The sequence below is a fragment of the Zonotrichia albicollis genome, chromosome Z, assembly GCF_047830755.1.
Source record: "Zonotrichia albicollis isolate bZonAlb1 chromosome Z, bZonAlb1.hap1, whole genome shotgun sequence".
NCBI lineage: Eukaryota > Metazoa > Chordata > Aves > Passeriformes > Passerellidae > Zonotrichia > Zonotrichia albicollis.
In genome coordinates, this window is record NC_133860.1 from 60,387,321 (window position 1) to 60,411,928 (window position 24,608).

The 24,608-nt window shown below is 37.7% G+C and overlaps 1 protein-coding gene across 1 annotated transcript in view; it reads right to left on the minus strand.

Annotated features, from left to right (window-relative positions):
* Positions 1-24,608, minus strand: part of ROR2 (receptor tyrosine kinase like orphan receptor 2) — a 149,778-nt gene that overhangs the window by 49,160 nt on the left and 76,010 nt on the right. The gene's annotated exons all lie outside the window — the stretch shown is intronic.

Below are 24,608 nucleotides of genomic sequence, written 5' to 3' on the forward strand. Positions count from 1 at the left end.
GGATTTATCCATTGAGGATTAGAAAATGCTACAATAACTACTTTGTGGATTACTTGGTGTTTGACAAAATAGAAAGCATTAAAAACTACATTCCAGTTCTTAGTAGAATAAAGAAAAAGTCCACACATTTTTACAAAGAATGCAAACATTTCCTGGAAGCAATGGTGGCTTAGAAAATTAAACAGTACCCAAGCTTTACTGATAGCCTCAGTTACAAAATGGCAGAAACTTGCTTTTAAACTTACACTATGGTAATTCAGATTCCATCTCCAGAGGTCAGACTCATTGTCACTACTGACTTTCTCATCCTACTCTCAGCTGCATCCCTAAAAGACATCTTTAGAAATGAAATTATAATAACTGTTTACCAAGGATCTCAAAGTTTGAGGAAATGGATAGACATCTTCTGTATACACTCCTTTTTTTCTGTCTAATATATCAGTACAAGCTAGCACAGTGCAGACAGTACTTTGAAGTTCCTTCGCATTTGCAGGTCTTGCAAAACTCCAACCATTATATATCACCTGTTTGCTCTCCCTTTAAAAAATTTAGGTAAGGAACAGCACTGAAATTCTAACTCAGAAAACAGTATAGATGTGATTTAAGTAAAACAGCTTCTAAAATTACACCACCCATTTTTTTTATATTTTCTAACTTATATTCAGTCATCCAAATTCCTTACATCCTTAGCATATCACAAAGATATGTAAATCTAAGGTCATCAAGATCTAAAGTGAAAGATCTGGGATTCATTGCAGGTCTGTCAGAGGTGTTCATGGTATTGTTTTAGGCAAAATGAAGCTAGAGAAAAGACTCTCCTTCTTCCTTTTGTCCCCATTACCCTTTCTTCAAACTACAATAAAACTCTGAATGCAAGTAAAATACAAGTAACCTTATCCCTACCTTACACCATGTTATGAACGAAGAAAATAATTTGAGACACTTTTTTGTTTGTTTGTTTGTTTATTCTTTCAACCATTATTTGATACGAGATTCAGCTAACTTGCCTTTATCAGGTAAAACAGAAATCAGAGACATTCTCTACAGCAGGCTGGATCTGAAAGTATTTCTTTCATCACAGTACTGTCACTTGTCACTACTTCATCCCTACCTTTATCTTCCATTGCTCGAGATTCTTTGCCTGGCAACAGTACAGCTTCCAGTTGAATTGTGTGATCATTTTCAGACACCACAGAGTGATGGTGAAGATGGTGTTGTACCCCTGGTAAAACACTCCTTCAATTTAGAACAGCTAAGGCTTGGGCAGACATTCTGCATTTTCTGCCACTCCCAGCACTGGCCAGTAGAAATCATAGATAATATCCCCCAGCAGAGTGGAGGGAGAAATGGAGATGGGGGGCCAAGCTGGCTATTGACAACCTTGCCACTGTAAATCCCAACATGGTACATATTCATACTCCTGCAGGCATGGCACAGACTTAGCATCAGACTTTTAGCTGTAGAGAACCTTTGCTGATCTTTTTGATTCAGGGTGAAGTGGTGAATGCATGACCACTACCAGGTATATTCTGTCAAATTTCAGCAGATACATTACATCTTGTTCTTACCAAGGGGCGGCAAGACAAGCTCACCTCTGTCCCTTGCTCTTGCCTGAGCTTCTGTGCCACACAAGGTTTAGAAGGGGCACAGCATTTACTGGCCACAAGAAAGACAAATCCAAGAAGAGACAGCCAGAGCAGAAAGAAGAGGAGCAAAACTGACCAGTTTTTTAGTCCACAAATACCTCTCATATCTTATTCTGCTGGTCATAATCCACCACCATTCACAGGGTGGAACATTATTACAAAACTGTCCTTAAGGTTGTTTGATTGCTTAACACTCAGCTATCCAGACTTGCCTGAGATCTGAGCGGCACTTTTGGTTTAATACCACATCTTCAACTTTAAAATAATTGTTTCCATTTCTTCAGTAATCTCATGGGACTTACAACAGAAAAAGACATTAGAAGTTCAGATAAATGAGCACAGAAATGTTTTCCTCTCTCATTTCTCCTTCCCAGGCCCATATCTCTTTATCTTTTTAAGTTTTTCAGAACAAAGGTGGAAAGAAACAAAAGCATTTGCTGTTCTGAAAAATTCTAAAAATAATTGTATGTGATGCACTCTTGTACTTGATATGCTTCTGTCTGGAAGAAACATCAATCTTCATATGTGCTTGACCAGGGAACAATTACAAACAATAGATGCCACTCATCATCAAAATCTCCAGTACTAAGCAAAGTTAAAATCAAAATCCTTTCTATTATTTGCAAATCATAAATACAAATCAGATCTGTCACTTAAACTTGCTTTCATGAAAGAAACATGTATGTTTTCTGTAAACTGCAAAATTCCACTTCAACCATATTTATGATGAATTCCAAGCTTTAATCCTAAACTTTCTCTACCACAACTTAAAACATAAAAAATTATCAATTTGAAAAATTCAGGTTTTAACACTATAAAGGCAACCAGTAAGTCACTATAACAAAATCTTTTTCCTCTTGTATAGACAGAATTTAAATATTCTGAAGACAAGAACTTAGAGCTGTGTACCCCTTCTGAATATTATTTTCTTTTAATCATTTTCAGTGCTTTCTGATTTTGCACTAATAACACAGTATGTTTTTCCTGTCAGGAGTGAATCCATGGTGTTTACTTCAACAATTTTTACCTAGCAATTTTTGTCTCTTTTTTTTCCCACTTTTCCTCACTATAGTACACATGGACCCTGATCATGTCTCATCATCAACTCCCTGCAGTCTTACTCTTGTTTGAAGTTGCCTACACAACTACGCTCCTGTCCACTCCTGATTTTTAACTCCCTTTTCTCACTTTGTTTAATCAATATTTCCATAAGGGTATCCCATTTTGCTTTTTTCTTCATGCTTCTGGTATCTTCTCCTAGAAGAATATTTATGTGCTGTTGCACTCCCTGAAGGGAAAAAAAGTCCATGAAGTAATTTAAGGTGCCCAATTTTCACTGTCAGTTTTCATCAGTAAAAAACTAGTACTAGTAAAAACATACTTGTTCACTAAACCGGTTGTAGATGTCACAAAGATACCAGATAGTCACATTGTTTTTTATCTCTATAACAAATGCAGCATTGTCATACAACACTAAGAAAAGAGGTAGACTTGCAAAACACAAAACTGAAAGAACAGCAGCAATCGACTATACAGTTGTTATTTAAAACTGGTAAGAAAATAAATGCTCAATAATTGAACCTTACATGTGGTCTTACCAACCAACTCACTCTGGGAGTAAGTATGCTCTTCTTGTGTGCTATTGAGGCTCTCTTACTTCAAAAGGGGTACAGAAGAGTTGGAAGAGTTTCAGAGAAGTGAGGATATTTATTCATAAACCAGTTTTTGTACTGCTACTAGGATTTGTTGCTCTGAGAAGGAGATGTCTGAGTTCAATTACTGTAAAGCTCTACGGAGTCATGAGAGTCTACAGAGTGGATGGACTCTCTTGCTGAAAATGGCAGCGCTGGAAAAAATAGTAACAATCAACTTTAAAACAAAGATAAAACAAGGTAATGTTTTCTCAGAAGAGATGTAATTGGACTGAGTGAAGACTTCAGATGACCCACAGGTAAGACTGGACAAGTTCAGTGAGACCTCTCTCACAGAAATCTCGTGGGGTCATATTAAAGTCCCTGAGTTAAAAATGGCTGGAGGCTGGGTAAATACCCAGCACAAAGGAGTACTATTTACTTAGATCTCTTCTTACACTTTTACTTCAGCATTACCTTTTTTGCTGCCATCAGAGCCAAGCACTGCCCAGATCTCTCATCTGCTCCTGTATAGTGATTCTCAAACTTTTCACTAGCATATTTTCTCTTCACAGACATTAAGTGTATCACAGGTAATTTCTAAAGACTCACTTCTTTAATTTATATTTGCTGTGGGAGTGGGAGGTAGAAGAGATCATGAGTGCCCTCTTCTCCTTCCACATTGCATGACCAGACAAGACTTCAACAGAACCAGAACTCAGCCTGAATGCCAAAGGCTGTGCCACTTGCCAGATACTAAGGAATACCTTATTAATCCTCTTTTCATGGAACACACAATCAAGTAAAATGCAGATGCTGTAAACAGTGACTCTTTTAAACTGCTCACCCACACAAAAATTATTTCTTAACTTTTCAAGGCACTAAAGCAAGCCATTTCAACTTATGGAAAATCCCACTCCAAAAGAAAACCCATATTTAAAATAATATAATAATCTATATTTTTGATGTAAAAATGCGTTCAGTTCCTTTGATTCACATAGTGAACTGTAGCAAGGAAACAGGTGCTACAGAAAATTCTTTTCCTACTTGTATATAAATAATTATCACTTATTTTTAGTTTCGCTTCTCCTGAAAACATGAGGACAACTTCCTTACTGACAAGATTCAACACAGGTAGGCTCACTGCTCCATCTTATGCACCAATGACCAACGAAATACAGAAGCAAATATCCAGAGTTATTGGGGCAGGAAGGCTCTTTTACACTTTTGAAAACTAAGTTGCCCAGCTGATCACAGCATCAACTCACAGGGCACACACCACTCATCATAAAATAACTGATTTTTTCCTCTGAAACGGTTATGACTTCGCAGATCATTCATTACCTGAACGCTAAGTGCAATAAACGGATTCCAAAATGCTCATGGCCATAAGCAGACATCAAAACAACACATTAATCTTCATCAGAGAGCCAGTCACAAGGAGGGGGTTACCATAATTGATACCAGGAACAAAACAAGGCCTCAGTCTCACACAGAAAGAGAAAAAGAGTACTCAGGTATTTTCAAACAGAGTGGGCCTGATTGATTCAGAGCAGCTAAGGGTGGGCTGATGCAATACCGTGCAATGTTATTAACTGTCTTTCATTATTTGCAGAGCACAGATGAGATCTTAAAATATGAGAAACTGCACGAGTGTTTCCTATTATTTATTTAAAATGGTAAAAAAAGGTGTGCCAGAAAATTATAGAGCTATCAGCTTAACTTCAATTCCTGGAAAGATAATGGAACAAAGGAGTTATTTTTAAGCATTTACGATAAAGCAGAGAGATGAGTAATAACTAAAATAGAAGCCAACGCTGACTTGGCTGACACTGATTAGAATCAGACATAAGTCAACAATCTTTGCAAGGTACTGCAAACAAGGCAGACTTCTAAAAAAAAAGCAGTAATCTTCCCCCTTTACTCAAAGCTAGTAAGGCCCTAGACTACTTCAATTTTCTGTGTTCCATTTCAAGATAGATGAGAGTAAAAGTAAAATACAATTACTAGCACCATGAAGATAGTCTACAAAACACGATTAAGAAAATCAAAAACATAATGATTACTAAGCCTTGTAGAAGAAGGCTGAAGAAGATTAAGCTATGGACTGAGAACAAGTATTCTTCAAAAACAGAGGTCTCAGTAGATTAAATTTTCTAGTGTGGCAAATTTGGGAACAGTCTAATGCATACTGCACGGGTAATAGACGCTTCTTCTCCCAGATCAAAGAGGACTTCTTAGGATCTCTTCCAATCTTATGATTCTATGAATGAACCATCCCTCTACCACTGTATTTTAAATCCCAAAGCCTACAAATAAATCCTTCAACACTAAAAATTGCACAGCCCTACAATTAGCAAAGGTGCAGATTTTTGTTCTGACGTTTCTTCCACTCATCAATAATCCTGTTTCTGTAGCTGAAACTATTTTCAGATTTAAACATCAATATGCAACCTTTGCTTCCTGCGGCTGTAACCTTTTAGTCAAGTTCTAACTTTCTTCCAATAACGCAAAACTCCCAAACTCTCTCTTTTCAGCCTAATGCCCTCTAATATTCTGTTCTTTTCTTCATAAAACTTTGTTGACCTTCTGTCAATTACTAGCCTCTGGAGTTCCCAAACAAAGGGCCCACTGTACCCTTTGATTCAGCTGCCAATCTGATTACTTTGGCTGGGGGAGGCAGGCTGCTTGGGTTGCTGAATCAGGGTCTTTCATTGAAATTTCTCTTTTCCAACATCTGCAGCCCCTGGCAACCAATTGCAGAGTGGGCTTGGCAGACCTGTAAAGGGTGGTGAATAGGCTACAAAAGATGCAGTTTGTAGCATAAAATCAGTGCACCCCTTTCATAGTGATGGCAGATTAGAACCTTCACAGCACACGTTTCTTAACTGCTGCAGCTTCACATAAAAAAAGCTGAAGGTGGGGAAAATAGCCTTCACTTTCTCTTGTAGTTGCTCTACTGAGACAACAGTGAAGTCTGCAAAACAGTCACTTCTTAGCTGGTTATCAGCTCACAAAGCATACTGTTCATAGGTTAGCATGTTAACTTATTAAATGTGTGCTTTGGCCATCCAAAACTCTTCCAAATTACTTTCAGCTAAATTCATAGTAATAAAACGTTCTCACCATGAGACCATTAGAAAGGGAGTAAGTTCTTCTAAGCCTGCTCTGTTATAATATCAAAATAACATTTAAAAAGTATATTTAAAGTAAAAGAAATAGCAGCCTAAAAGTCAGAGAACCTTCAGAAAGCTGGTACATAACACAGACAAGAAACCTTTTAAAAAAGCCAGGGTTGACTTATACAGAATACATTCCCACAATTCATAAGCATTCCCTGTTAAAGAAAACATCTTGTTTCACGAGCTTGGATTTTTCCCTCTATAAGCTTTTTTCTATTTTACCTAATAGTTATATTGAAATGTTTTCATTTCAGTAAGTATGAGGAAAAACATTCTACTGCAAAGTGTGGGAACTACACTACAGGACAAAATGCAGACACAAGGTTTATGATCTGTAGCAATAAAAAGAGTATCAGTATTTGGATGGAAAATACATCTATTTTGAATAAAATATTAAAAACTCATAGACCTTAAATCACTTTCATTCTGGATGGTGAAGATTCATTTCTCAAACACATGTTAAGAGAGACTCAAAATTTTGTATTTTGTCACTTAAGGCGTAAAGAAGGAACCTGCATATTGCATTAATCTCTGTTGCTGTGAATGTTTGTTCACAGATTTATCCAAGACAGACTAGTAGTCTGTTTCAGAACACTTGTTCTTAAGTGCATCATGAAAAAAAACACTTTATAAATTTCACAATGTTCCTGCAGGAACTTCTTCATTTAATTCTACCATCAAACCACTCTAAAACAGCATAAAAAAGATCAGTCAGTCATTAGCACAGAACCATAGAGAAGGACTGCTTCTTGATTTTCACACAGAGCTGCAACAAACCCTCAAAACAGAAAGAAGTATACTGAAGATGCAGTTTATCTTCTTAATCATCAGCCAGGCGCCTTAGAAAGTACAATGAAGTCAGTGTGAGAAGAAAGAAATCAGATAAGTCATTTAAAATATTATTAACAGGGATTCAAAAGCAGACTTCAGTGAATACCTTGATTTATTTCAACACCTCATACTGTTAAAGCATATTTTACATTAACCACACAGCTGCATTTTCAACTGCACTGTCAATCTTTATCCTTTCATTGCACAACTTTCATCATAGGGCTTAGCTATTAAATAACTTAGATTCTTCCTCCTGCAGCTCCTATTTGCCACTTAAAATGAGAGTTCAAAAATGCTAGTGAGACAAACCAGAGATAAAGATTTTTTCTGATTTCAGTCACAGAAGAAGCCTCATTAACAGCTGTCAAAACATTACAGTGAAACAGACAGAACCCATGGAAAAGAAGATACTCATTTCAAGTCAATATTTTCAGTGTGCAGATAAGTTTTGAAGATGTTAAACTTTGGATTACAAATTATTCTATTAATTCACAGCCAAAACACTCTGATAAAGTTACAATAAAGTTCAGGTCCTCCTATTTTACAATGTAAAGTGGAGAACATTTAACAGAAAACAGCCTATGATGAAGGAATATCCAAATCCTATTTTCAATTCTTAGCACTTCCTGCAAAGTCCTGGCCAAGTCACCTTAGGCCAGATTAGTAAAGAATTTGATGCCAAAAGATGCAGACAGATGTCTACCACGGTTTTCAAAAGCATGTGGGCACCTGAATCTCGTGTCTGCAGTAAATATCCGTTAATCTTTTGTACCTCAGTTGCCCAGAGGCTGAGAGGGGAAAAGGTTAGCTCCCTGATGTGGTTCCCAGAGCAGCTGCACGAGTGTTTCAGTCAGCACAAAAAAGGGAGAAGCATGGAAGCAAGAAACTAAGAGAGAGGAAAGGAAGAAGAGAGTTTTTTGGAGGACTGTTGTGATTTATATCACTACAACTCACCACAGAATTTCAGACAAATCTGTGAGAGAGGAAACTCCACAGTCTCCCAGAACCCTGGTTGTACAAGAAAAGCAAAGCATAAAGCACTGTTTGGAAACAAATTAAAATAATAAAACTGTTCTGAGCATTTAATAAGTAAGTATTAGCTCCATGATATTTACACTGAAAAACACTTGAGGTTTTTTAAAGCCACAAATGGATTTCACTGTGATTTCTAATTTAGCAGAAATGTAACTAAGTCTACTAGCTATCACAAACATAGCCTTTTCTGTACAATTATATGCTGAACACTCAGAGACAATATACCAGGGAGCATATAAAAGCTTTGAATTAAAGGAGAAGAACCCCAAAAGTAATCATGGATTTCATAATGAGTGGTATTTGTTGCTAGTGCATTATGCTTTGGGGGAAAAAAAAAAGGCAAAAAAAAGCAATTGTGAATACATTCCAAACTTCTTCACCACCTCACTTGTAAAGTCACAGTTTAAACACAACCAGGAGAGGCTCTGAACACACCTGCAGTAGCTCAAAGAACACCAAGCAACATGATAATTATCCATGGCATTATTACATGATTGATTATTTTACTGCTTCTGGCTGTGAAAACAAAATAATCTCAACCAAAAGGTTGAAAATAATCATGATTTATGAGTATAACACTCCATCAACTGGGATAAACAATGATTTTCACAGTGCTCTTTTTTCTAAAAGAAAAAAAAAAGGAGTAGAATCCAAAAATGCCAGTCCTGTCTGCAGCCTTAGGTGAAATATTTAACACTTCAGTTCAGGAAAACATCCCAAGTCAGAAAAACACTTGAAAATGGGCTTACCCACCCTCTTACATTCTTTCCTATGTTTGAAACAAAGCAACAATAATAATCTCCCTCAGCCTAAGAGGCAAAATAAAAATAGCACAGATCACAATGAAGTGTAACAGAGTATAGTAGAACTTTTCACCTAGTCTAATAATTAATCTGACTGGGTTGACAACAGCAGAGAAACTGTCATAAGTGCAAAAACACCTTCCTACAGGTTATTTAGTTTCCGTTCTGTAATTGTACTTCAAAAGCAGGAATTGCAGCACCAGTCTCTGATGGTAGGGAGGTTACAGCTAGCCTTTCTCCTCTCTGGGAAATAGTGCGAGTAAATAGCCTGCTCATATTAATCAGAGCACTTTTTATATTATTTATGGTAAGCATTATAAACACCTCCCTGACCAAAAGGATACCATGAAAATCAAAGAGTAATTAATTCTCAAACACTAGGAGCTGACTAATTTGAGAAACCTGGGCACCGGAGCATGACATTTGGGTTATCAATACTTCAAGAAACCAAGGCTGGCAAGTGAACCAATGATAGGGCCTTATTCATCCTTCAATAAAATCATTAAATAGATGGTCATGCTCTCTTCTACCACCAGCTATCACAAACAGATGTCCATGGTCTTTCCTACCACAAAGCATCAATTATTTTTTAAAGACCCAAATTGAACACTGTACTGGCTATCTAAAGCTTTACCTAATTACTTGGGGTTTGTCGGCCCTAAGTCAGAGCAGAGTGGAATTTTACAAAATTACACTGCTAGAATTAACATCAAATACTGTTTTCAGAGAGAAGGAGCTGATCACAAGCAAAGTTTATTTCTTACTATTGGTTTGGAACATGACCAGTAAAAAAAAGTTAATTATACCAGATTCAATTGTTAGAGAGGGCAAACTTCTCTTCCTCAGAAAGCATTTTAGTTTTTGAGTTTAAAATTCACAATTTTCCACTGGAAGTTCTCTTCATAATGAGTAATCAGCTATAGTCTGTATACATAGAAAATATTAACTCCTCTCCCCCAATAAACAGTACAGCTCTGATGGCCATGGAGCAAGTACGGAGAGAGAAAGTTGATGTGCAGCTGGTGTGGCCAGGGAGGTCACAAGTGAGCACTTCCAACACTTCTGACCACATCAAGTATTGCTGTGGCTAAACATTACTGTGTGCACATGTGCATGTGTGAATATTTGCCTCTGCGATAGAAAAGGGAAGAAAAAGATAAGAAAGTGTGCCTGGCACACTGTAAAAAGAAACAAGCATCTGATTTATACTTTAGCCATTGAAAAATGCAAAACAGTTATTCTATTTGGAAGTTTTAAGATATGTTATTCATTTGCTTAGTAGGCTTTGCTACATTTCCCAGTATGGGGTTATTTGTTTAAATAACACTACTAGTAAAGTTTAAGTAATACTTATAAGGTCTTCATTTGAAAGTAGATATCCAAACCACAGATTATTTCTGTTGACAGGTTTTGTCCAGTCTACATTGGAAATACCTTCTTCCTACTGTATTGGTCTGACTTCTTGGATTACAACTGAATGCCTACAGTGAAGTCATAATAGTTGTCTGCTCTGAAACAAACTCCCATTTCTCTTCCTGCTTTTGTTTAAACTACCTTTTCTTCTACAGAGGAGTGAAAAAAAGCTCAGATGATAGGTGGATTTTGATTTGGTTCCTCTTTGTTATTTAATTAACAGAGCTAAGCAACGGTCTTCTGGACAAAAAGAGATAGCATATTATTTGCTTACGTTCTTCTCAAGGCAAATAATAAAACAAGAGTAGAGCCCTAAAGTGAAAAAGAGTGTGTTCATGCTTCCAGATGTGTATATACACTGTTGTCAGTGAGCGGACAGTGAAAGAACTCAGTGAAAACTTGGGTTTTCAAAGTCCCACTGACAATAGTTAGCACAGTGACAAGGATGCACAAGCACCCCTTTCTGCTGTGCCTGCCTGAAAGCAAAGCAAGGAGTAGCTACATTAACCCTGCAGTGCACACAGCCCAGGCATGTACCCATCAGCAAGCAAGCTCTAAGTTGGGTAGCAGCTGCTACCCAACTCACCTATTTCCCTATACCAGTAAGGAATTTCCTGAGCTCCCACTATCATGCTCATTACCCAGTTTAATAACTGTAACTGGTCACAAGGTCTGATTTAACCATTGTATTAGTATTTTGTTTCAGCTGCTACATCCAAGGCTGCCATGCTGCCATTTTAACATTCTGAAAGGAACAGCTGGGTACAAGTGCAGTGCACTTTCAAAGTTTTACCTTCTATCTATCTATAGATAGAGCTCTATAGAGTTCTATCATCAAAGAGCTCTAAATCTTACCTCTATAAACTCTTATTTTGCAACCTACTATGTTTGCCACCTTTTTGATACTCTGACAGCAGGACTGACATTGTTTTTGTTCATCACATGGTCAGCCTTGTTTCTATGTCATAAAAAATACTGTGGCTGTAAAACACGTGTTTTCATGACATGCAAGTGAGAAGCAATTTTACATTGTAAGGTTAACTCGTGGCCCAATGCCATGACCTCAAATTCATGCCTACATATTGAAAAAACTTGTCAGAAGGTCACATACAACCACAGCTGAGGTATCATTAGGTATGTTTTCAGAAACGCACTCACTTGAAATTATAGCCTTTTATTTTGAATAAATGCAACAAAAAGCTCACATGTCTGATCATGCAAACATGATCATAGATGGGAGTGGAACGAGCTGCGTGGAAGCAGCAGCAGCAGCCACCACTGGAAAATTGGTTGGATCCACCCTAAAGTGCAAAGTGCACAGAAGACAACAGCAACTGCATGCAACTGCCAAATATGATGGTCTTAATTTCTAACACTTCTGAGCCATAATGATAATTCTAGTAAGAAGGAAAGGCTGCTAGATGCAGAATATATCTGATTTCACAACAATCAGATCAGCAATTATAACAGAGAGTAGCATTAAGAAATTACATGATTCAGGTACTTAGAGGAATATGAGAATTTGTTGATAATGAAGCTTCAGTGAAAGCATCCCATTTTGTGTGATGTAAATGGAAGTAACATTTGCATAGCTGGCACTTACTGTACAATGTAAAGACAGGAAACTTCTAAGCTTAACAGGCAAGTTCTTAATGGCTCTTCTTTATTCTCAATACTGGATATTTTGTTAAATACCAAGTGGATTTTCTCTGGTTTAAAAAAAAAAAAAAGTAGAATTAACTATTTCCATCATTCCTAGCACATGCAGGAAAGCCCTGTGTCTGTGCTCTGGGAATTTCCCAGGTCTAGCTGGTACAGAGCCCGTCAGATAATCACCAGCTTGTTCTGCACTCCTGTGCAGGCTGTGATCTGTGGTACTTGGCACAGCAGCAGATCCACAGAGGGAACTGCCACAGATGGAGAGGACAGCAATTTGAGCTCACTGTGGGCAACTGAGGGGCTCAGTCAAGACTGGGAGGAGATAAGCTGTAGGAGAGTCAGTGGCATGCCCAGTCAAGCAGGATGGAATAGAGAAACCACAGTACAAGACAGCTGGCTGGCACAATGACTCGAAGGCAGAGTGCAATTCTTCTCATTCATCTGACCATTTTGCTGCCCACACAAGACAAAATTCATACAAGGGGAACAGTTGTTTCCTATCAAAAGTATAAGACTGCCTGATATAAGACCAGTCACCTGAGTTTAACCTGGCAAAGGGTCACAGCAATGGAAATAGTTATCTAATTGTTGCCTGGGGCACTCTGCTTCATTTGTGGTAAATAACCTTTACATAACAAAAGACTACCATAAAAATTAGCAAGCACTAGGTATCTTTGCTAGCAGACCAGTGATGCCATTATTTAAGTGGTCAGAGTGATCTGTCATGTTGTCTAAGACAAGGAGACTTTATTACATGTTCATCAGTTTAATGAAAACAAAGCTTTTTCTTCTCTAATATTATCAGGCATTCATTTCTCATCACTTACCTCCTAAAAATGTTTTGATATTTTCAGCATTTTTTTCTTTTGTGAACATACACTTTCTCTCCCTTACTCTGTGATTTGTGAGAATATATATCCTCCTACAAAAAAATTCAACTACAGCTAAAATTTTAAATCTTGATGGTGTACATGCATTAGGTAGCAGTTACTGTGTTAACTAATTTTATGGAGGGTTATTTTTCCTGGTACATATGCATGTTCTCATGCTTTGGGAAAACATTTAGGAAATTTTTTTCAAAGCAGGAAGTGAGATGCTAACCACAACCTAACCATTAGCTGTCTGCTGTGGCACTGAAGAAAATAATCTTTGAAAATTCTGGAATGGTTATTTGCATGTGCTACACTTTCTGTTGGTAGATATGAAATTAAGAATACAGTGCAAAGAAAAGCTCCTGCAAATCTTCTACTATGTCCACTACCTACTGCCTCTCAGCCTTTCTACAAAGCAGCCAACTTGAAAGAGACAGGGTGATTTACAGTCCAGCTCCATGAATGTAGATAAGATCTGGTCAAAGATCTAAAACAAAACAAAGAACTCTGTATTACTCTTGGAATGGATTCTCAAATATTTAAAACTACTGTGACCCAGAGAGCCAAACGACTGATATACTACCCTCGACCTTGTCATTCTTGGCTAGTCTGTTTTGCTCTGCTCTGTCTCTGTATCCTGCTTTGTATATATTAATCTGAAATATCTAACCTCTCTTGTTTGATAAAGTAAGCACTGTAGAGATAACTGGTCACTAAGTGCTCTGCTCAGTTACTTGGCTGTCTCCTGGCTATGCAATACAACAAAGACATTTTGTTAGCATCACTATTCAGAAGGAAAATATAATTAGAAAAGCCTATTACAATTCCTTGCATGATAATGAAAACAATACCTAAAACATATTCTCAGATTATTTCTTTTAATTTTGCATATTGCTTCAATGAAATTATATATTATTTCTATTTTTTCCTACTGGGAAAAATGTATGGTGAATTAATTTATTCATCGAAAAAGAAAATTCTCTATATACTTATAAGCATAACTATCTTGAATAATACTAAATGCTAGTCAAGCTGAAGGAAATCTTATTTATAAAACAAGGTAAATGAACACTTCTTTTTGAGTTTGCCTCTCTAACATAGTGGTGATCTTGAACATGCAAACTTAACATGGCAACCTAAATATAACGAATATAATGAAAAAAACTCATGCATATGGAAGAAACAAAATGGATTGCATTGTATATATGTTTCTTCCTCCTGTTTTTCTCTTCTTCTTCATGAAAATAAGTACACAACAAAACCTCAGCCTTCCTTGAAAAACCTGTGAAAGAATGTAAATTTCATACCACATGCAGAAATTGGGAAGTAAGTCAGAATTGCGTATTTGGCACTGCAATTCATGCATGTTTATAACTGCTAACAGGAGTTTGAGAAAAGAGCAATAACAGATGAAGTTCTTAACTGGCATGAAACACTTTTCTGGGTTTCCTGGGAAAGGTGCACCAAATGGTAAAAGTAAGATTAAGTTACAATTATGAAGAAGGACATTCACAGACTGTAAAATTCAGCTTTGAAGAACACATATCCGGGCCTCAGCACTGCTCTCAACTTTTGGTAGTCACAGAAGGACTGAATTAATTTACCATAATCCACTTTCCCACCCACCAATTACCATGAGACAAAGGCTACCAGAAACTTTCAAGCATTTGGCTTGGCAGGAGTTTGTGAAATTACTTCATACACAAAAGAAGTAGGATACAGGCAGTATTATGTTACTGTAACAAGGCTTCTAAGCAGATTTTAAGTGACCTTATTGGCCCAAGTCATAAAACGGTAATCCTTAGTGGACTTACAATTCATGGAGAAATTTGACATGAGCAACAGCCCCTTGCTGCTGTAGTTAGTAAAAAAGTCTATAGCACATTCTGATTTATTGCATTCTAATGCCTTTCAATTTATTTTTGAAAGAGATTTGTAAAAATGTTATTAATAGAACTTCAATTGAATAGCAACAAGCAAACCAATAACCAAACAGTTTCAAACACACTTTGCTTTCCAAATAATGAACACAGCACTCAACACTAACCTCAAAATGCTAGCATATCAGCTGCAATCATTGTATCAGTCAGATCATCATAAGGTCCAGTTATGTCAGTTCACTGCAAGTGCATCTAAGGAGGTATATTTTCATCAAAATCTTTTATTACAGAATTCAAATATTATTAACCTTTAGCTTTCCCACATTCCAGGGACTAAACTTTCAAAAGTAAGTGCTTAGGAGCATTTAACACAGATTAATATCATAAGGTGAAGCCTTTGTGTTCCAGCACTGGGAGAAACAAACACTGAAGAGAGAGATGTGAAGAAACTGAAAAGAGTCTGTGACTAGGGTCACAACCAAAATGTTGCAGCTTTTGACATCAGCAAAATATCTCCAAAAATTTAAAGGGGTGTTTCTCTACAAAGCTGACAGGGCCAACTGCCCTGCTGAAGTGTCTCTACACCAGGGTACGAGGCATGAGCAGCAAACAGGATGAGCTAGAAGCCACTGCGGTGCTCAAAAGCTCTCACCCATTCGCCATCACTGCAGCTTGGTGGGAGGAAAGCCATGCGTGGCTCCTGGTGCACCTATCGATGGCTACAGGCTGTTCAGAAGGGACAGGAGAGGAAGAAGGGCTGGAGGGCTTGCTCTCAGTGTCAGGAGGTGGATTGAGTGTGAAGAGACTTCTCAGAAGAACAGCTATGAGCAGGCTGGAAGCCTGAAGGTAAGCATCAGAGTCCAAGGCAGCAAAAGGAAACTTGTGGGAACTACTACAGGCTGTCTGATCCAGGGCATTTTGTGGATGAAGCCTTCTTGTTCAGGTTATGGGAAGCACTGCGCTCAAAACTCTTGTCCTGCAAAGAGACTTCAACCACCCTGACATTCACTGGAAAAGCAGCAAAGCAAGCTTTAGGTAATCCATGAGCCTCCTGGATAACTTATGGAGCCAGGTAATAAAAAGCCCTGTCACAGGGGTGAGATACTGGACCCACTCATCACCAAACGAGCCAGCTAACTGGGGACATTAAGACTGAAGACAGCCTGGGCTGCAGTGATCATACACTGGTGGAGTTTGCCAGCCCGAGAGATATGGCAAAGATCAGACAAAAAATAAAGATAGGGCCCTCAACTTAAAATAAGCAAGCTTCCATCTTTTCAAGGAGATAGTCAATAGGACCCCTGGGGAACTGCTGTGAGGAGCAAGGGAGCAGAAGAGAGCTGACAAATCTTTAAGAATGTCTTCCACAGAGTGCAAGACCTGTCGACTCCCAGAAGTAGGAAATCACTTCAGGAAGGCAGGAGACTGGCATGGCTGAGTAGGGGAGCAATTTCTGGTCAAAATAAAGAGCAGGAAGTGGATGCACAGGCAATGGAAGCATGGGCAGGTATCTAGAGAAGAGCATAGGGATGCAGTCCAGTTGCATACAGACAGAGTCAGGATGACCAAGGCAAAGCTGGAGCTGAACTTTGCAAGGTATGGAAAGAATAAAATGAGGAGTCTCTACAAGCCTGTGAGCCAGAAAAGGAAGGTCAGAGAAAACACATTCCCCCTGCCCTTCCCCAGCACTGGTAAGCAAGGCTGATGAAGTGGTAACAATGGAGGAAGAGAAGGCTAAGTAACTTAACAAATGTTTTGCCTCAGTGTTCACTGGCAACCTTTCTTCCCACAACTCTTGAAGCCACAGTACACAAGACAGTACTGGGGGACTAGAAGTCCCTCCCACTGTAAGAGAAGATCAGCTTTGTGGCCACCTGTGACCAGCCTGCTTTAATTCTGTACCTTCTCTCAGTAGCACAGCACAGCACCTTGGTATTTCACACTTGCTTGCATGGCCATTTTCAGATTAACCAGCAGTAAAGGCTGTAGCCAGGTGAGGGCTAGCCTCTTCTCCAAGGCAAGGTACAACAGAGCAAGATGACATGAGGGGAGCTTCAGGTTGGACATCAGGAAGAAATTCTTCACTCTCTGGGGACTGCCAAACTATTGGAATGTGTTGTTCAGGGAGGTGGTTGAGTCTGTATCAATATTGGAGGTGTTCAAGAAATGACTGGACATGGCACTCAGTGCCTGGTGTACTTGACAAGGTGATGTTCAGTCATGGGTTAGACTCAATTTTGAAGGTCTTTTCCAAGTTTAATAATTCTATAATTCTTTCTATAGACATCTGTGTTTCTGTAAATATTCTGGACGAGAGCCATAAAAAAATGGACCATTCTGTATGTATTTACAAAATTCCCAAGAGTAAGGATAAATTTCACCTTGGTAGGCTCATGGTCAGTCAGTCCTCTCTCCCTTTCTGTCCATCTTTCCCACTTTTTCTCCCCCTCTTTCTCCCTTTTTCCTCCCACCCAAGGAATGTTCTTGATCTTCCTCACACTTTCACTTCACCAATTTAAGGAGTTGCATTAACCATAGAGAAAAATATATATATTTACTGACATAGAAAGTTTTATTCTCACTATAATCAACAAAATTTTAAGATATGGTTAAGCCATTTTCCATTGTGCTTCCCTTGGGCAACAGGTATGTATGTGATTATTTTAGGGTAGAGGACAGGACTGGCCTGCCTCCTTTTACATCCTCAGATATGGGGTATTAAAGACTCAGATCATTTTCAAAGCATAAGGAACAACAAACCTGTTAAATTATTATTTAATTCGATGCATAGGTCTGACTCCACTAGTTTTTAGAATTAATTTTAAATATTAACATGCCAAGAAATTAATTTCAAATAATATTTTTCCCCTCCTATTTTATCCAGGGAAAAGATGTTTATGACCAGACTTCTCTGAAACGTTGACTTGTTACTCATCAAGCAGTAGAACATTGGGCTATGTTTACACTACTGCAAAGCTTAAGGCATTTTGTGGAATTTCTTCTGCCAGATGTTGCCCTATTCAAAATTTGTACACAGCAAAAGAAACATAACAGTCAAGACCTGCCTTTTGGCAAAATGACAAAATAGACATACATTAAATGTCAGCTTTCTAGAGTTTACATCACTCACACCCTTCAGTCTACAAGGACCTACAAATTACAGCTGTCGAAGTTTTTGCATAACCTAAACTTTCAGCTCTAGAGAACCCTTACTTGCCTACATTTATTTATATTCTTGGTAATGGAGTGGTTCATTATTTATACTAGCTGTTTAAACAGTAACTGGGTTGTTTTAGGAATTGTGCATTTATGCAGAGATGGGCTGTGCATTTTATGTGTCTGAAGGAAATCAAGATTCCTTGACAAAGAAAGTAGAACTAAAATTGTGCAACCACAAGAGTGAAATATTTTTCCATAAAATATTTTGCAACAGTTTTTGCTAGGAAGAATGTGCTTCTCACATCTACTAGTCATGTTTTTTGACTGCTAGGATTTAACATTTTAAAATATATAAACAGACACTGCTACATTTTCAACTCTCATTTTTAGAAATGTGTAACTTTGCTCATGTATAAACAGCTCTGGAGACGTGTTATGGAAGAGTTATTACCTACACACTAAACAATCTCCTAACTGAACTTAAAACCAAGACTGGTGCTCTGCAGACCTTCAAAAGTAGAAATGGCTCTGCAGACCTAGAAAAGTAGAAACCTTTTCAAATAAGGAGCCTTTTGATCTTGATAATTCAAGAGTCCACAGAAGTAGAAACTCTTACATCTCTTATCTCCAAGATTTTCAATGCATGTTTCCTTTCAAAACTGACAGCATCAAGAGAATTGGTCATTATTTGTAGGCAACTGGAAATCTGAAGAATGTGTGAATGAAAGTCAGTATTACTTTGCAAAGACAGCATTAACATAGGTAGAAACAACCTGCATGTGCATAAATATGCACACAGTAAATAATAATTCCGAGTTTTTTTCTCTGCAGTCCCACTCCTCCAGCATCTTTTAAGCATGCACATTTTAAGAGATATTCAACAATGTAGAAATCTGAGCAGTTTTCTGATAACTAGCTCAAAAAATTAATAAGACAGCATTCTGGATTCCACATTTCAGACCTTACACGCACTTAACAAGAAGTTAAGGGTTTCATGATAAAACACTGGTAGTGACTGTGTACCTCGCACAAAGGTGAGTGTTTATGACCTTAGTGAGATGGGATTTCCATTTCCTTTAATGAGCCAAGACATCAGACTTGCACTCTTAACTCGCGCAAACACAGAACCTGCCCCTGGGACAATACGTCTGTTTCTGCGGAAGCACAGGAAAGGAGGTATGGAGAAGCGGGGAGGAGGGGAGATGAGGACTGGGACCTGTGTAACTAAACCAAGACAGAGATGGCATCTGTAGCTTAGCTGATCTTTGGGCCAGAAAGAAGAGGAAGAAAGTACAACTGTGAAGTTTTGCACTGGGAGTTGATGGTGGCACCCCTGGGTAGCACTGCATGCATTTTTGCTGCAGAGGCTGACACCGTCAATAGTTCTGATCACTGCAACATACTCTTTTCCAATCTGCTCTCTCTGGAACAATGGCTCTCAAAGGCACACAGGACAGTGTATTTTTCAGAGCTGTTTGGGTTTTGAGTTTGGTGGGATGGCACATACATGTTGCCTCAGCTTCCCTGTCAAAACATTTAATACTGACAAAGACAGTAAAACCAGATGCCAACTATACAGAAATCATCTGCAGTACTTGAAGGCATCTTGTTTATTCACTTGCTTCTTCACAAAGTCAACAGACACATATCAAACCTATAACACGTGTGGGAAAAGTTAAAACTCTGCCTTTCCCCACTGAGAGGCTGAATGTGGTGTTTAGCCAAAGGATCACAAAGCAGGTAAATCTGATGGGATAGTGGAGCTTGGTCGCTGAGTGAGGAAGAGCATATATGCCAGCTGTACAGTCCACATCTGGCTGAGCAGCCACACTCCTTGTCCAGCAGCATGTACTGCAGCTCCAGTCTGGCAAACCAAACAGAGCAAGGGCAGGAAGTCCGTATGGAGATGAATTAAAAGACAGGCAGGATTGAGGGACTGCAGGACTCAAGAAGAACAGGTCAGATGTAGTGATATATGGGAAGAGGGAAGGAAAGTTCCATCAGGGAAAAACAGGAAGTCAGCTGATAAACAGACTTCTAAGCACACCACCTATTCACATGCCTAGTATAAAATAAACTCCTTTAACCATACCACCTGAGCCTCCATTTCTCACATATTAGAGACATGAAGGCTAAGAGTAACCCAAGTCTTGTAAAGCATTTTAGAAAGTACATGAAACCAAGGGTTAAGGGAAAAAATAAACTGTGGCATTTGAAATATAATCTGGAGTCACAAATAGAAAGCTCTTGATGGATAAGACATAGATGAAGTGTACAACTTCTTTGCACAAAGACATTCATAATTTGAAGTGTACATTATTTTACTTTTAAGCACAGGCTGGAAAGATTGAACATGCATGAACACTGACATTGAGATGGTTTCTAGAAGAATACTCTAATAGTCTAATTTATAGATGAGAATGAGAGATGTTCAGGTAAAATACTTTTTAACTACAAAAACAATTAAATGTTGAATGGCTAATCCTCTTCCTGAAGCTTTTAAATTTCTTACTATCTGTGAGAAGGTAGTAACTGAAATTCATTTGTTGCAGCTGTGAAGTGCCATTAAATGCCAGACTGAGTCATGTCATTAACTCCTGTTTCTGAAAGAACAGCTTGCTAATTCTATAAGTCATTCAACCTCCTGGTAGCACATGTGAGGAAATACAAGCCAACCCAAAGCTTTCCCAGGCACTCTTTCTGAGAACAGGCTGGCAGTAACAGAACCAGAATCAGGGAATGGGGAAACCGCATATGGCTTTTATCTGATCTCTCAGCCTTTGTCATAAGGAAATGTAACCTGCACATAGAAGAAATGACACTTGAGTCAAAATGCTTGTTTATGTATCTGCCTCAGTATTAAGCAGGGTTTTGGCTGTAGTCCACGAGATCATGAGACCTACACAAGCTAGTTGGTTCAGAATCAGAATAATGGAGCTTATGCTGTTACGAAGACTGAAAACATTGTTTTGGATAAAACAGCCAGGTAGACACAACAGTTAATTGTCTTGCTTATACCATGTACCCAAAATGCAAGCAGAGAGCAAGGAAGACAACAGGATTTTAAGGAAGCAGAAACTTTAAATTACTTTAATCCTTAGCAGCCTGTACTCACAACTTACCACAGAGGAAGGAGTTGTGACTGATGTAAGAAACAGGTATTTACTCTTTTTAAATCAACCAGCCCAGATCTCTAAAGCTACACATGCTAGTTTATGTGTGAAAAAGGACTACAAACCTTCACCATTCATTATAATAACCTCACACTCCAGTTGTTTTCTTTTGAAAAACAACTTTATAATAAGTAAACAGAATATTTTAAATCCATAGCAGTGTGCCTCAAAGCATCTTCTTTCATTAATACAGTTTGTCATTTTATAAAAACATATATGTGTTCTACACAAAGCTAGAATGTAGGACTAGAAACAGAACAATCACCATTTAAGAAAAAATATGTACATTTCAATTCTGAATGAGGCACTTAATCAGCCAAAGCTTGTTTCTGATGGACTACTGATAAATTATAAGATTTTCAGTCATATTCCAGTAAACAAAGTGAACACTGTTCTTCACACAGAAACTGCTGGTTAAATCACACAGGACACAGATCTGATATTCTTGCTGGAAAATATGACATTGCCTTGATTGTCAGACAGCCTTCTAGAAACACTCCATTTTCCAGCTTGCCTTTATGTAAGCACAGAGTTTAAAAGAAAAATTATGTGATAGAAGTCATAAACATACAAAGACCCTACCTAGCAATGTAGATCTTGAAAGAGTTTTCTATACTCTGGATCAAAGGAGAAAAATACTTTCATAAATACACTGTGAAGGAAGGAAGAAAGATTATATGAAGCTGGAATTATTTTGCAAAAGAAAATGAAGTCTGTCATCCTGTTCTAACAGGCTGTAAAGATGCCTAACACTAAAACCAGTGCCTCACCCACAAGAGGTAAGAGTTCTGCATGGTATTTGGAATAAGACCTGCCTTGCCAATCATAAGCTCCCTAAATGTTTGGCAAGGAAACAGTACCACCTGCAGTACATGGAAAAGCTTGTTTATTTGTGTACAAAGCCAAGATCACATACTCTTTGATGAAACATGGCCATTTTAAACACATATCTGGAACAAAAACATGGTGTATTTAGTGTTCTGTGCTTTTAAGTGAAGGAGTCATTCACAAAATAATCTCAACTAGAACATCTATTTTATCTTTCATACAAAACAATTCTCTTGTATAAATGGCACTTTGACAGAATAAAACTACATTCCATCCTGCATCTGTCTGTTTTCAAAGTGATGAGCAGAACTATGTTTACTGAAGCAGAAAAAAATTATTATTCCTTTCTTTTCAATTTATTTCCAAAAAAATGACACTTCTTCACATCCCTGAGGGGTCTGGGCAGGGCAGATTTTTTTTTTAAACAGCTGCTTTTCTGATCTTTATTTAAAAACATTTTTTTTCAAATATTCTATTTCTATATAAATATTAAAATATTTTACTCTGTGCAAAGCAGTAACCTAGTAAAAGCAATTAATTTAAGCTACAAAAATATTCAGTAGTATTTAATAGTTCAAGAAAAAACAGATCTCTGAAGAAACAGACGCCAAAGACAAAGGAACTGGAGCTAGAATAAGCTGAAATGCTAAACCAGCTTTTGACAGAAACAGACTATTCCACAGGTGCGTTGTGTGTTTTTGCTTCATTCCAAATTTCAACTACTTGATTCAAAGCTGAAAAACCAATTGGGATTTTAAAAGCCAAGAAACCTTATTTTTCTCTTACAATCCATGAATAAAAATGAGGTGAGCGGCTCAGATCCAGATTTAAAATCTCAAAGTCCATGGTAACGAGAAACAATCAGTTCAATTCACTACTACAGATAAAACTGCATTTACTAAGTCAATATGTTTCAAATTAAAAACATTTTAGGAAAGTAATTTTCTCTTCCATATGAATGTTAAAGAGATTTTATTTTACTGTGTTTTTTTCCAACCCTTGTTTTATATACAAATAGCACAACCATGGATAATAAATGCTTAAACTAACATAGTTTAAATCTTGGGAAATGAGAAAACATAATAAATGTATATTAAACCATACTACTTATGAAGTGCCTTGCCCCATCAGAAAAAAAGTGATACTAGTAACATACTCATAAACTTTTAAACTGTTTTAATTACCAAAGACAACAAATATTACCGTAACGAAAACAAACCAATACAAAAGAAGATTGAAAGTAACAGATTTCCAATTTTCCAATTTCAATTATAGTCAGAAGCACTTATATTAATTTTTTTCCACCCTGTTTTTCATTACCTAGAACCTGGAGGAAAAGGGAATGTGTTACACTGCTTGGAGACTGAACAGCACAAGATTTCATTTTCTTCTTTTAATAAAATATGGCAGCATGGAGCTGACAGTGCAGTTTGCAAGTTTGCACCACTCTCCCCATTATCTCAACTTGAAAAAAATAAAAAGAGCTCATTTCTGGTTTAAGACACATTTGTTCCCTTTCTCATGGTATAGGAGAAGTATTTTCACTTCATCTTTTAACAGCAAGGCATAGTACAGGCAGGACAATAGAGGGAGTTTCCCCAAAACTGAAATACATCACTAAAAGTGACAAGAGAGGCACCAGCCTACCTACTACATCGGAGGCCACAGACTTCACTTGCTTTAAAGCCTTGGGGTAGGAGCACGGTAACTGCTTTGATATAAAACAACTCCTCCAAAACTACGCAGATTGGATAGTGAAAAGACTTCATCAAGTTGCTCTCAATTAAGTCATTTATTGTTAGGAATTCATCTTCTCTTTCGCTAAGAAAAATGAGGAGGGAGTTGAAAGGGTTGATTTAGGCTACAAAGAGATGTTTTCTGCAGCAGTCAAGTTGTCCAGGTGAAGTCAGAACACTTCAAATTGATAATATGGGCCAAGTGCCTGGCTGGCACTTGGATTCAAAGAGTCTGACGTCAATCAATGTTAGAAAACATGTTAGGAGAACCATTTAATGTAAAATAATGACAGAAACTAATGTTTTCTTTTCCTTTTCCTTTTTCTTTTCCACTTTTTGTGCAAACATCTAACTGCTATGGCTGTGTTTATCAGCAGAAGCAGAACTAGCTTAGCCACCTTTGTAATTACCTGAAAACCTGTATCACTGGCTCAGTTAATTTGATGCACGCCTGATCCCAGTCTGAAGGTCTATATTTTAATCAGACAGTTACATCACTTAAGCAAAATGTAAGTTGCTTAAGAATGAAAGTAGCATGTTGTGATACAATGTAGGTGTTCTTGACCAAAACCACAGTACAAAGATAAAGGTACTAGCTTACTAGCTTTTTCCCAGCTACTTTCCCAGTTCAATCAAGCCTTCCCCTGCCAAAATTCACTTCCATGTTAATACTGATTGGTATAAAATCTGAACATATTATTCTGTTGCACTGTTTATTGGCACTTATTTAACAAGAGGTTTTCCTCACAGTTTTGATCTG